Below are 14,787 nucleotides of genomic sequence, written 5' to 3'. Positions count from 1 at the left end.
ATACTTACCTGGCAGGGGAGATACCATGATCACGAAGGTGGTTTTCCCAGGGCGAGGCTTATCCATTGCACTCCGGATGTGCTGACCCCTGCGATTTCCCCAAATGTGGGAAACTCGACTGCATAATTTGTGGTAGTGGGGGACTGCGTTCGCGCTTTCCCCTGATATTTTTCAAGGTTTAAGAATAGAACGGTCTGAGTAGCTGTGCGGTTTATTTTTCCCTGCGTTTTTCTAGCTCGCTTTTTTTTGTCTTGAAGATGGCTACTCACACTGACAAAAACCGCGTCGCTAACCCAGTTGTCTGCGGTGGCGACACTGTGGGTCCTGCAAATAAAAAAGGTTTCCAGCGTTTTTGTGTTCACTATGGCGACGCCCGCGCGCACCGCTTGTGCGAGACAGTGTTCTGAGTGCCGGCTGCTGAGAAGTAGAGCTGTCGTACTTTCGGTTGTGTTCCGCGCTGTTTTCTGCGCTGTGCGTAGTTTTCCGTGTGTAAACCACACAGATTGCAACTAGGCTCAGAGCTCAGGTCTCAGCGGTCTCTGCAGAAACGGACCCGCAGAAAGAGGCAAGGCGCTGCGAGATAACCAATTTTATCGGCCTGTGCGGTGAGCGACCGGAAACAGATTCCTTTCCTACGCATTTCCGCATTTCATGCCTTTTCAGCCTGGACTTCGCTTCCTGCGTGATCAGCTGCTTGGTTGGTAATCGTTGCTGCAGATTTTACTGTGTAACCGTCGTGCTCGTTCCTTTCTTCCACCCCAAGCAGTCTGTTTTTATTTCTCGATCCCTTTTCATTTTCTTCTCTCCGCCTTTTCTCTCAGGCCTTGTCTTATTACTTACCTTCATAAACCAGAAACACCAGCTCCCTTTCAGGCTGCAGTTTACGCCAGACCTGCTGCACTAGCCTGGCAAATTATGAAGTTTCCTTCACAACCGTTTTTGTTTCGTTAAATGGCCGCCGGAGTTGTACATAACATTTTTTTATTCAGTCACAAGTTGTTTCAGCTTTTTTCCTGTGGAACTACAGTTTAGAAGAAAACCCCAGGCTCAGCGTTGGCAGTTGGGGGCTTTCTGCAAACCCTTTTCCCCGGATGTGGTGTTCCCTTGCCTCACTGTCACTTCTGCTCCACGAAGTCCTGGCAACTAGAAACTGCTGGCCCAAACAGGAAAGTTAGGACCATGGAAGGAAGAACTGTCGCTGCCTCGTGGCTACCTCGGGGACGGCACTCATAGATCCGCTCAGCTCCGGAAGCCTCGGTGACCCGTAGGGGTGAGGGGTGAGGGGTGAGACTTAAGGGTAGGTCCAAAGAAAGCTAACTAAAAAGCAGACGGTGCAGATCGAGTATAGATCATTGGAAGTAAAAGTAAAAAATAAAAGTGCTCTTCTCCCTAGCCGCGGGAGTTTTCCCTGTTACTGATGAGAAAACGGGTTTTTAGAGTTTTTAACAGATTTCCTTAGTCTCAAGGTTGTCCACGATATTATGCTCTGGAGCCCTGATCGAGGAGTTTCTGACCAAAAGAAGCCGAACAATACCGTGACTAGGAACTGCTTGGATATTGGTTTCCAGGCCTATCAGACATACCGAGGTTATTACGAAGACATTGGGTTGCGTCTGGGGTTAAGAGCCCAACCAGGGGGGAGGGGGGAGGGGGGAGGGGAGACGGGGGAGGGGAGACGGGGGAGGGCTCCTTTTCAGTCCTGGTGCCTTCTGTTTGAGCTTGGGCCAACTCCAATTTGCTAGGCCAATTTTGCAAGTGTCATTTGAAAATGATATTTAGTACTTCGTGAACTTGTGTAGGTTAAATGAGATAACCTAATAATACACCTAGCATAGTGTGTGGCTTATATTAAGTATGTCCTGACAGGAAGCAAAGATAAGCTTGTACTTCAGGCTTTTGTAACATTTGAATAAATTTTGTATTTGCGAATGTGACATCCATTCACAAAATAAACTCGTTTATTAAAGAAGAAAATATTTTATATGGAATTTATGAAACATATAAACGGGACTTGTTTATAGCAGCTTTGTTCATAATAGTCCCCAAATTGGAAACAATGCAAAATGTCCGTCACGAGGTGAACGGCTATAATTGTGATATATGCATTCAAAGGAATACTACTCTTGGATAAAATGAAACAAATTCCTGATACATGGCCACAATATGCATTACTCTCGAAAACATCATGCTGAGTGATGAAAAGAGTACATAGTCTGTGGTTCCATTTATGTGAATTTCTAGAACAGGCAAAACTGATCCATAGTGACAGGAACTAGATCACTGATTACCTGGGACAGGAAGTGGTAGGGGGATGGACGGCAGAGGACAGTTTGGAGTACTGGAAATGTTCTTTCTTCTTGAACAGGGTAGTGGTTACGTGGGTACATTCATTTGTCAAAAGTCATCAAACTTGAAATGGATGCATTGTATTATTTTCAAATTACAACTCAAGAAATTTGATTTTAAAAAGTAATAAGAATCATTCCAAATTTTAATGTCTTAATTAAATTATTATCATTATTATTAGCCTTAGAGGGTTCTTTTAGAAAAGTCTCTCTCTTGTGGTAAACAATTTGATTGAAAGTTCAACAATTTCTTCATTTTTGTTTTTGTATCTTTTTCTTCCGTTAACTTTATGCACTATTAAATTGAATACTTTAAAATAAAAATAGAATCTATAAGAGCTCAATTTTATAAAAACAAATTTATATATATATTGATATACCAAAATGACTCCATCAATATTTACCTACCTTAACAGAAGTTAGTTTTGAATTTAAGATGTTTCAAATTTTTACATATTTGCATTTTCTGCATCATTTGAATTTTACATAATAAGCATATATAATTTTTGCAAAAATTAGAATAACTTAAAAATAGATTTGAAGAAAAATACGTAAAGATGTTAACAGTAGTTAATTCCAGGAGGCGGGACTATGGATGGCTGCTTATTTTCTTCTTTATATATATTTAACATTTTTTAATTTAAAGAAAATGAATGACCTGGAAGTGAAAGAACAGAATAGCTATGGAAGAGGTATGGGGTAGGTGAGAGGAAAAGATAAAGGGAAGGAAAAACCTAGCTCTGGCAGGAATTGTGTTTAAGTTGGAGGTGTGCGGGGAGCAGCTGTTGGGATAAGAAGGATGTTTGGGAGGCAGGTGGGTCACGAGGATATTTAGGACAGTTTTATGCCCGTTGCGTGACTCCTCCTTGGTGTTTTTTTCAAAAGAAATATACAGACTTAAATTTCTTGTCAAGCATCTTTACCATTTGTGTTCCTCTTTGATTGGGAGCATATCTTGTGGAGCCAGGCGGGCTTCCGTTCAAAGTCCTGCTTTCAAATCCCACTCACTGACGGAGCGACGAGACAAGTTACTTAACCTTTCCATGCCTCAGTTTTCTCATATGGGAAGTGAGGATGATGATATGATATAGGCCTGTTGAAAGGATTAAATGAGTAAACCCATGTAAAACTTGTAGACTATGCCTGGGCACATGGCACTAACATGTAATCACTGAGTGTAAGCTCTTGTGTTTTGGGCACAGCACTGCATAAAGACTGGGTGGGATTTTATTTAAGTTACTGATACTTTTCAGTGGCTGTGGACCCTCCTAGAGAGAGTAAAGCAATCCTCTCTGACCAGCAGTAACCTCCTGGCCTGGGAGGATCTGCAAGTATATTAGCGCACGTGATCAGCTCATCAATAGGGGAATAATGGTCCAATTCCTTGCTTCAAGAAGGCCCCAATTTTTTAAAAAAAGAAAAATTATGATTTTACAGTGGAAAACATTTCTACACATGACACAAGACCCAGAATTTTAAAAGAGTGGTACATATGACTACATAAAAATTTATATTCAAAATACAAGCAATGAACTTTAAAAATATCACACATGTGATACAAAGTTACATATGCCCCAAAACTTGTTATGGGAAACAGTAGTCCCCTGATCCCATCCCACATTTCTTTTTTCCAGGGATAACCACTTTCTACTCACACAACCAAATGTTTGGCTATTTATCTCCTTATCTCTAAATAAATATTGAGACTCTGATTTTCCAGTTTCCCACCCCAGGCCCTGCAGACCGGCCTGCAGAGGGAAGAGTGGAGTTTGTGTGTTTCCCTACCCGCCAGTCGTCTCCAAGGCAGCCGCCAGGACTTCCACTCGCTTGCAGACCAACACAGCCCACCTCACCCCTCCAAACCCAACCGGCAGAGGGAACTTTGCAAGAACAAATGCCAGGCAAGCAGCTTGGCGATTTGGGGTGGAACCGGGTTCTCGGGCAGGTCGGTAAAGGGTGGGAGCGCTCCAGAGTGAGGAGCCGTGGTCGCCCAAACCCAGCGACTGCCCCCGCTGCAGTGCTCGCCCAGCTCCTCTCCCTTCCAGCCCCTTTCTCCCTTCTGTGTCATTCTCTCCTCCTTCCTGCTCTTTCCCGTCCTCGGATCTTTTCGCCGGCCTCACACCTTTCTCGTCACGTCCTCCAAAGACAGCTGTGTCAGTCGGTCCTTCGTAACCTCTGAAAGTTCCAAAATCTAAAACTCAGAGAGATGCTCCTTAGCACCTGGAAGAGGACATTTTAATTCGCTGTTCAAGTCCACCACAGTCCTCGTCCGTACGTTTCTACCGAGCAGTAAGAGGGCAGAAGTGCTTCCATCCGGTCACGTCCTGGGGCGTCTTCTCGGTGGAGCAGAGTCGCGGCAGGACGAAGGGGCGCCCGCCGGTCCCGGAGCCGGAGCGGCTCCGGCTCGTCTCACCTTCGGCCCCGGAGGAGCCGGGCCGGGCGGCCGTGGGTCAGGGACTTGGGGTCTCCTCAGACGCCGGAATCCGCGGCCGGGGCTCCCCTCTCTGGCTGAGCTTGGGACGGAAGGACGAGGTTTCCTGGAGAGAAGGTTCAAATCTTAGCCTAACAGCGGCTTTTCGTGTCCAACGGAGACTTAGGAGCGAGAAATTGTGAATAAAACCATAATAAACTGGGATAGGATCCATTAATATTCGGAATAATAGGGCACCTGAATACAATACAGTACTTCCCATCCAGGTCTGGAACCCTCGACCCGAAAGCTAAGACGCTGTCACCCTGGCTGCTCAGCGACGTCACAGCCCCGCCCCGCGACCATTTACTCACAGGGACAACCGCGCAGTTAGCTACAAGACGTGCGGGGCGAAGGCCTCTCGCGGGGCAGGACTCAGTGGGCGCAGCCTCTGCCTTTCGCCCCCGAGACCCAGGGTGACCCGACGAGCAGGTGGCACTGGCTCGGTCGCTGCGCCCCAGGGCGGCGGGGCCGGGGACTCCGATGGCCCGCGACGGGCAGAGTCGCCAGGGTCCAGCGGGGACGCCGCGGGCTCGTCCCCCCACCTGCCCGCCACGTCCGCGTGGAGCGCGCGGACCGCGCCTCTCGGGGACGCGGGAGCGGGAAAGCACGTCCCATCTGAGGAGTAAAAAATCCCCTTCTTCTAACTAAACAGAAAGGTCCCACCGAGATTTGAACTCGGATCGCTGGATTCAGAGTCCAGAGTGCTCACCATTACACCATGGAACCTCCTCGAGAGGTGCTTACTCTATGCCACCGAAGATGGGTAAGTACTTATTTCGCCTCCATGCCTCCCAGCGATAATGCCAAGGCATTTCTTCTACGGTCCCGACAAGACTTGAATACGGTTGACCCGCGTGGGTGGTCATCCGTCTTGCTTTCTCTCTGCTCCTCTCCTTTGGCTGACTTCTCTCAGTTCACTTGCACCTCAGAAAATGAGGTAAAATCCACTTTGGGCTTCGGGCCAGGGAAGAGCCCCTGAAAGTCTCCATCATAAACCACATATTCTGCCTCAGTTTGCCAGAGTGTCCCATCCTGAGGTAAAATTTCTGCAAATAATAGTGTTACTTTCCTTTTCTTTGCCTTCACACTTTTCCCATTGCCCAGAGAGGGCAGACGATTGTCAGGGCAGGACTTGGGACTTCCTGGGTCCCTTGGCTACACAGCACCGATGACACTCCAAAGCTGCCACCGCCTCCTATGTGTAATATATAAAGTGTGTCAGCAGTGGAGTGGGAACGGGAGGCAGGAGACCTCTCTGCGACGGTCCAGCCACCGCAGGGGGTCTTCCAGGTCCCGACGGAGAGGGGCAAGGGACTGAATAGCACCTCGAGCATGGGGTCAGAAGGACCAAGACAACTGATGGTTGCTAGGCACGTTATTTAGAATTTACTGAATCTTATATAGACAGAAGAGGAACTCATTATTAGACAATAATCCCATGGAATTGCTTATCGTCTCAGTTCAGTCACTACCACTGACGTCAACAAGTTTACAACAACTATCCTTGAACATTATCTTCCCTTAACCAGGCTCACACACAGCCCCCAGCCATAAGGAACCACCAGGACTCTCTCAGTTCCCTGAGGTCTCCTGGCTTGAGATAGCTTTGCTCATCTCTTTTACATTCCTCAGGCCTGGGAAAAAGAGTGCATTCCAAGGTAAGGGCTTTGCTTTTTGTGAGAGACATACTGTCTCCTCCAGGAGTTACCTCCGGCTAAGACTGCATGCTTCCCACACCTCTCCTTTTCTTCTTCATACACTTCTGATGAAGGGGGGCTAAGTTTTTCTTACAACCAATGTAGATTTGTTAGATTTACAGTGCAAGTAAAAATTAACGTTTACACCAAACACTGAGACAAACCAGGCCATGCTCACCTGGGGTGACTCAAAGTCAACGACATGCTGTGGAGACCACAAGGCAGGGCTCTGACACTTGGGCAGTCACAGACTCTTTCCTCAGAGCTTGGTCAAGTCAGTTTCATTCCAATTTCTTAATATGTCATGACCCAGAAATTGCACGGCTTAAAAAATGTGTACACATATCCGGGTACCCAAGAGCACTCATTGCTGGGTCATAGAGCATGTGTATCCAAGTTGTCTGACAGTGTCTACAGTATTTATGTACACAAAATACCACCACACTAAATATTTACATGTGTAATAGGTATAAATCCACATTATGTCTCAAAACAATAATCTGCGTTATTTCATCATTAGTGTATAGGAATGCAAGATATTTCTGTGCATTAATTTTGTATCCTGCAACTTTACCATATTCATTAATTAGCTCTAGCAGTTTTCTGGTGGCAGTTTTAGGATTCTCTATGTATAATATCATGTCATCTGCAAACAGTGACAGTTTTACTTCTTCTTTTCCAATTTGTATTCCTTTTATTTCTTTTTCTTCTCTGATTGCTGTGGCTAGGACTTCCAGAACTATGTTGAATAATAGTGGTGAGAGTGGACATCCTTGTCTCGTTCCTGATCTTAGAGGAAATGCTTTCAGTTTTTCACCATTGAGAATGATGTTTGCTGTGGGTTTGTCATATATGGCCTTTATTATGTTGAGGTAGGTTCCCTCTATGCCCACTTTCTGGAGAGTTTTTATCATAAATGGGTGTTGAATTTTGTCTAAAGCTTTTTCTGCATCTACTGAGATGATCATATGGTTTTTCTTCTTCAATTTGTTAATATGGTGTATCACATTGATTGATTTGCGTATATTGAAGAATCCTTGCATCCCTGGGATAAATCCCACTTGATCGTGGTGTATGATCCTTTTAATGTGTTGTTGGATTCTGTTTGCTAGTATTTTGTTGAGGATTTTTGCATCTATATTCATCAGTGATATTGGTCTGTAATTTTCTTTTTTTGTAGTGTCTTTGTCTGGTTTTGGTATCAGGGTGACGGTGGCCTCATAGAATGAGTTTGGGAGTGTTCCTTCCTCTGCAATTTTTTGGAAGAGTTTGAGAAGGATAGGTGTTAGCTCTTCTCTAAATGTTTGATAGAATTCACCTGTGAAGCCATCTGGTCCTGGACTTTTGTTTGTTGGAAGATTTTTAATCACAGTTTCAATTTCATTACTTGTGATTGGTCTGCTCATATTTTCTGTTTCTTCCTGGTTCAGTCTTGGAAGGTTATACCTTTCTAAGAATTTGTCCATTTCATCCAGGTTGTCCATTTTATTGGCATAAAGTTGCTTGTAGTAGTCTCTTAGGATGTTTTGTATTTCTGCAGTCTTGAGGGAAAAAAAAACGGAGTGGGAGGAATGAGACTCCCTGACTTCAGACTATACTACAAAGCTACAGTAATCAAGACAATATGGTACTGGCACAAAAACAGAAACATAGATCAATGGAACAAGACAGAAAGCCCAGAGATAAACCCACGCACCTATGGTCAACTAATCTATGACAAAGGAGGCAAAGATATACAATGGAGAAAAGACAGTCTCTTCAATAAGTGGTGCTGGGAAAACTGGACAGCTACATGTAAAAGAATGAAATTAGAATACTCCCTAACACCATACACAAAAATAAACTCAAAATGGATTCGAGACCTAAATGTAAGACTGGACACTATAAAACTCTTAGAGGAAAACATAGGAAGAACACTCTTTGACATAAATCACAGCAAGATCTTTTTTGATCCACCTCCTAGAGTAATGGAAATAAAAACAAAAATAAACAAATGGGACCTCATGAAACTTCAAAGCTTTTGCACAGCAAAGGAAACCATAAACAAGACGAAAAGACAACCCTCAGAATGGGAGAAAATATTTGCAAACGAATCAACGGACAAAGGATTAATCTCCAAAATATATAAACAGCTCATTCAGCTCAATATTAAAGAAACAAACAACCCAATCCAAAAATGGGCAGAAGACCTAAATAGACATTTCTCCAAAGAAGACATACAGACGGCCACGAAGCACATGAAAAGCTGCTCAACATCACTAATTATTAGAGAAATGCAAATCAAAACTACAATGAGGTATCACCTCACACCAGTTAGAATGGGCATCATCAGAAAATCTACAAACAGCAAATGCTGGAGAGGGTGTGGAGAAAAGGGAGCCCTCTTGCACTGTTGGTGGGAATGTAAATTGATACAGCCACTATGGAGAACAATATGGAGGTTCCTTAAAAAACTAAAAATAGAATTACCATATGACCCAGCAATCCCACTACTGGGCATATACCCAGAGAAAACCGTAATTCAAAAAGACACATGCACCCGAATGTTCATTGCAGCACTATTTACAATAGCCAGGTCATGGAAGCAACCTAAATGCCCATCAACAGACGAATGGATAAAGAAGATGTGGTACATATATACAATGGAATATTACTCAGCCATAAAAAGGAACGGAATTGAGTCATTTGTTGAGACGTGGATGGATCTAGAGACTGTCATACAGAGTGAAGTAAGTCAGAAAGAGAAAAACAAATATCGTATATTAACGCATGTATGTGGAACCTAGAAAAATGGTACAGATGAGCCGGTTTGCAGGGCAGAAGTTGAGACACAGATGTAGAGAACGGACATATGGACACCAAGGGGGGAAAACTGCGGTGGGGTGGGGATGGTGGTGTGCTGAATTGGGCGATTGGGATTGACATGTATACACTGACGTGTATAAAACTGATGCCTAATAAGAACCTGCAGTATAAAACAAACAAACAAACAAAAAAACAACTAATACTAAACTTTCATTGGGTTATTTGTTTGGAAATATGTTAATATAAATGTTTCAGACATTACATGAAATTTCTAAAAATCTTATATGTTCTGGTATGATGTTATAAGTCATAATCCTAGTTATTACCTTAAAATGTATATCTCAGAAATAACTAATTTTCTTGTCAACTGCATTATTATGAACTTTCATCAAATCTTTAACTGTGGTCATTTTTAAGTCTTTTGTCATTTACAGACAGTTCTGGGTGTACTCTGATGCTTTTGCAAATATGTTCCTATAAAAGGGTTTCATCTTTAAGAAATTCATGGAAAAGACTCTGACAAGTACAGGTTTCTGGTAACTGACTGTACTGCTGAACTGAATGAATAAGCATTTTCAGAACTCTAATGAAAAACTGATGAACTCATAAAAGTGCTAACAAAAGATCAAGATGAAAAAACACATTAATTACATGGGACTGAGTGAACTGATGAGGATGAGTATAATTTTTGTGACTTTCTGTCTGAATTAAAAAAAAAAAAAAATTCCACAAGGACTCAGAGGCAAAGAATATACAAATCAATTTTCACTGCAAAGTAAAGGAGCTGTTGTTACAGTGGAGGATTACTGGACTGAATGTCAATACTATGACATAGTATGAGTGTGTTTCATGTTTGGTAATTGCAATCATTGTTGCTTTTGTTGTGGTCATCCATGTACAATGCTTGGTGTCAGTCGATTTACCTCTTGTAAAAATAAAATACAGTGTGTGTGTGTGAAAAAAAAAAAAAAAAAAAGTCTCAGTATGGTTGAAAACTAAGCCTATATATCTGATATTTTTTTCTGCATGTCTATTGCAAGATAACAAAATTTTTCATAAGAGTACTTTCCATCTAATAGGTGCAAATACATGTTTATTTAATGAAAAAATGTTTTATGTATCCAGAATATAGTATAATTCATTATCCACTGTTCTATTCTAAAAACATTTATGAGGTGTATAATATGTGTCAAAGTTGTAGTAGATGCTAGAGACACTCTGTTAAAGAGAGCAGAAAACTGACCTGTTAGTTTACATTCCAGTTGGTAAAAGCAGAATGTAAACAAATACAAAATTAATAAATAAGACAATCTCAACTGATGAAAAATTTATGAGAGCAACAAATGTAGACAATAGTCAAGAAAATAATTGGGGTTTGCACTTTATTTGTCTTTTTATTTAGCAAATTAAAAATAACTTTACTGTTCTTATTCTATAGATAAAGAAAATAATTATAACAGAGTGTAAATCAGCAAGAGTTCATAAAAATTGCTTGCAATTGGATTTGCTGAAACTGGCATGTCCTCAACTGTTGGTCTTGTTATATGTAATTTAGTGGTGCTCTTTGAGCATTGCTTTATACTTACAAATAATAAACCAATTTGCATTATAAATATTAAAGAAAAAAAAAATCCCACAAGGACTCAGAGGCAAAGAATATACAAATCAATTTTCACTGCAAAGTAAAGGAGCTGTTACAGTGGAGGATTACTGGACTGAATGTCAATATTATGACATAGTATGAGTGTGTTTCATGTTTGGTAATTGCAATCATTGTTGCTTTTGTTGTGGTCATCCATGTACAATGCTTGGTGTCAGTCTATTTATCTCTTGTAAAAATAAAATACAGTGTGTGTGTGTGAAAAAAAAAAATAATCTGCGTTATTTCATTTCCCCTTTACTTCTTCATTTTCTCCCAAAGCCATTTCTTCCCTTATCCAATACACAGAACAGAAAAATTCGCATTCAAAAAGCTGTCGGCCAATAAACAGAGTCAGAAAGATGCCCAGTGTTGCTGAGAGACGTCCCAGGGACTGGACAAGAGTTGACTCAAGGGGGAAGGAGGCCCTTGTTACCAGGAGGAAGTTCACAGCACCGGGCTGAGGAGAAGATGAAACTTCCTTCTGGAAAATCAAGAAGTTGAGCGGCAACAAACAACACGAAGCGCTCCTCCAGGAGAACTTCAAGATCAGTCAAGGTTTATGAGTGCAAGGACCAGAAGGGGACTCTGGCTGATACAGGAAGAAAAGAAATCCGTGGAAAGGACGTTGAGGGATCACAGAATGGCCGGGAGACCCGGAGAGCCGGGCTCTGACAAGGGGCAGAGAAATCCAATGAGGTTAGAACCGCGACGGGTGGAGGGGCGGTCTTCGAGGGACCAAAGCGTGCGTGTTGGGACTGAGAGCCCAAGGTGAGAGGTGGGGATGTGGTGATGGTGGGAGCTGCCGTGTGTCGGGGGCCAGTGAGCAGAACTGCCCTGGGAATGTAACTCTTCTTCCTCCTCCCGCTCCTCCCGCTCCTCCAAGGCCTCTCCCCTCTCCCTCCCCCTCGCCCCCTCCCCCCTCCCTTTCTATTGCTCTCCCTCGCTCTCCTCTCCCCTCGTTCCTCGCTCGCTTTCTCCTCACCCCCTCGCGCCGCCCCTTCACCTTCCGATCCGTCCTGTCCTTCCGCGCCGCCGCCGCCTTCTGTCGCTAGCGCTCCTCCTTCCTTTGCACGTGAAGAATGCCACCAGACATCGCACAGTCTGGGAGGTTTCCACAGTCTGCGAGGAAGATGTGGGAATATTTTCCACCATCGCGAGAAGCACGAATGCCTTTCTCTCTGGTCAGGCCTCTTTGCGGGTCTTTGGGAGACTGAGTGAGGCGGCGCTCAAGTTGCTCGCGGCGAGGCGACGCAAGAGCGACCATCACCAGACCCCTGACCTGGTGGAGCTCCCTTGATGGACGCAGGAAACCGAAGAAGGAAGCGGAGGACCCCACCGGCCCCAGAGGCCTCTCCAAAGGGTGGGCAAACGCTCATTTTCTCACCGCCGCAGGTTCTTCCCGTTTCCTCCAGCCCGCGCGTCGGTCCCGGTCCCGCAAGCAGAGAACTGGCGATGAAGGGCGGCCCGGCGACAGCGGAGCAAACCGGAAGAGCAATCACAGGAGCCCATGCTTTGATGCCGTTTACAGAAATTTCTAGAAGAAGCAAACTAATTTAAGGTGAAATAAATAAGGGTAGGGGTTGTCAAAAGAGTCAGAGGATCATGACCATAGTATTTATGATTTCACTGCTTGTGACGTTATTGACCCAGCAGTTACTAAACCCAGGCAACAACAGAATGAAGTAGAATGCTCTCATTGGTCCCATTTTACAGAAGAAAGAAGGGAGGCACAGAAACTTTATTTGTTCAAGGCCACGCAAGGGGAGAACCATTTTTACAACCCAGAGCCTGTGCGCCCGAGAGCACAGATGAGTTGGGTCTTTCTTCTCAGATGTGGGTGTATCAGGATTTCTCAGCTGGAGGGGTGGGAAGAAGAGCAAGAAGGAGAGAGAGGGCAAGAGAGGGAGCGAGGGAGGGGTGGAAGCACAAATTCGTTTATTCTTCCCCTCCCTTCCCCTTCCTCCCTCCTTCCCTCCCTCTCCTCTTGCCTCCCGCTTTCTCTCCAACGCCAGCTCTTTCCCTCCTTCCCCACTCTCTCTTTCCCTCCTTCCCCACTCTCTGACAGAAACAAGGCTCATCTCTCTGGGATCCCCGCACCAGCCTCATGGGAGATCTCAATGCCCACGTCACCAAACCCGCCTTCCCCCGTCGGTTTTCCCTTCCCGCCGGTTCCCCGCTCCCAGGATCGACCCCACAGAACGCAGCCTGCTCAGCTAGCTGGGCGCGGGGAGCTGCACCGCGCAGACGGGGACCTGTAGGCCTTTCCGTTGCCCGCCCCACGGGATGCTGCGAAATCAAATAAGCAGAATAAAGGCTTTTAGAAAAGGAATGTTCACTTCGAAAACGTTTCCTTATTTCCATTCTCAGGGGTCTTCATGGGACCAAGGGCTAAAGACGACAATGTATTCATCCAAGTGCTAAGAGCGTCCTGGTGAGTGCCAGACCCTGTTCTGGGCGTGGGGACGCAGGGGCGACCATCACGGCGACCGCTGCCGTTGTGGAAATCGCGTGATGGACACAGGAAACCAAAGCACCACACCGGCCCCCGGAGGCCTCTCGGAAGGGTGGGCAAACTCTCATTCAATGGGTGTCGGCGAGAAAACCGGAAGAGCCGTCATGGATGCCCACCGGGTGTTCAGCTATCCTTGGACCCCATTGGGTTCAGGCCCGGAGGGTCCCGGCCCGGGCTCCGGGTGTCTCTGGGGGCGCTGGCATCTGAGGCGGGTAAGGGGCAAGGCGGGGTCAGGCCATTCTGCTGCCCTTTTGGTTTCGGATAAGGCACCTAAGGCACCAGTTTCAAACAGGATAAAGAACATCATTCATCGCTCTAAACGTTCCGTTTTTCCGAGGCTTTGGAACTGGCACGGTGCTCCTGCGGGGCAGGCGGCACACCCTGGGAATTAGTAAGTGTCTACTGCAAAGAGAGTCCAGAAGACTCGCGCGCTGTTGTCTCTGTGGCGCAATCGGTTAGCGCGTTCGGCTGTTAACCGAAAGGTTGGTGGTTCGAGCCCACCCAGGGACGGTGGGAGAGTTTTGTTCGACTTCTGTTTTTTTTTTCAGAACCCATTCAGGATTTTCCGTGCTGAATACCATTCCAGGTGTTCCATGCTGATTATTACCTGTACATCGGCTCACACAAACTTTACCGAACTGCATTCGGGGTCCTATCCACCTCACGACTGCTGACAGTCTCGGGCCACCCCGCCTTCCCAGCTCTATTGTCTATCGTCTCTACTGGACTCCATACTCGCCTAACTCACGACCTTCTGAAAGAGACCGAGGAAGCCACAGTCTGGTGGGATAAAGTCTTTATTCTGCCAAAGTCTATAGACTTGAACAAGAAAGTTGTTTTTTATGTGCCTCAAAGTTTTCATCTGTGAACGTTAGTACTTGTTCTGTGAATGATGTTATCGGTGAACTCATCATCATAATTCTCCTCTGCATTGTTTCTGACAAAGGCATTTCTTGCATGGTTCTGTATTATTTGGTTTCATGGCTTCACGATGACGAATAGGCTGCAACCATCATTATTGTACACACACCTCTGACCACTCGTGCAGGTGTTTCCAGAGCGTAGAGAACTGCAAGTGCAAGTGCTACCTTTAGTGTTTCTGTGCTTCTAATGTTGGTAAATCCTTCAAGTTTGCCCTCCACAGAAGTGGCACTGAATCATATTCCATTTTATTTTCCAGTCTTTCAATGTCCCTTTCTTCATTTACTTGCCAACACAGCAATCTTTCTATACATCTCTCTATGGTAGTCTAACTAATAAAGGGAGCAGTGCCCTCCCGACATAACTAAGGGGAAGGACAACAGGGGGGCACT

At 44.9% G+C, this 14,787-nt stretch overlaps 3 non-coding genes across 3 annotated transcripts; 2 read left to right on the top strand and 1 right to left on the bottom strand.

Moving 5' to 3' along the window:
• Nucleotides 1–164, top strand: LOC132354488 (U1 spliceosomal RNA). Its single transcript, XR_009499322.1, has one exon. It is a non-coding gene; the product is annotated as a U1 spliceosomal RNA (small nuclear RNA).
• A 5,308-nt stretch (nt 165–5,472) lies between these two features.
• Nucleotides 5,473–5,544, bottom strand: TRNAQ-CUG (transfer RNA glutamine (anticodon CUG)). Its single transcript has one exon. It is a non-coding gene; the product is annotated as a tRNA-Gln (tRNA).
• Nucleotides 5,545–13,910: 8,366 nt separating this feature from the next.
• Nucleotides 13,911–13,984, top strand: TRNAN-GUU (transfer RNA asparagine (anticodon GUU)). Its single transcript has one exon. It is a non-coding gene; the product is annotated as a tRNA-Asn (tRNA).
• The last annotated feature ends 803 nt before the right edge of the window (nt 13,985–14,787 follow it).

Source organism: Balaenoptera ricei, chromosome 1 (assembly GCF_028023285.1).
Source record: "Balaenoptera ricei isolate mBalRic1 chromosome 1, mBalRic1.hap2, whole genome shotgun sequence".
Classification (NCBI taxonomy): domain Eukaryota; kingdom Metazoa; phylum Chordata; class Mammalia; order Artiodactyla; family Balaenopteridae; genus Balaenoptera; species Balaenoptera ricei.
Note: the sequence above shows the minus strand (reverse complement) of the source record. Positions and strands in the feature narration are given on the sequence as shown.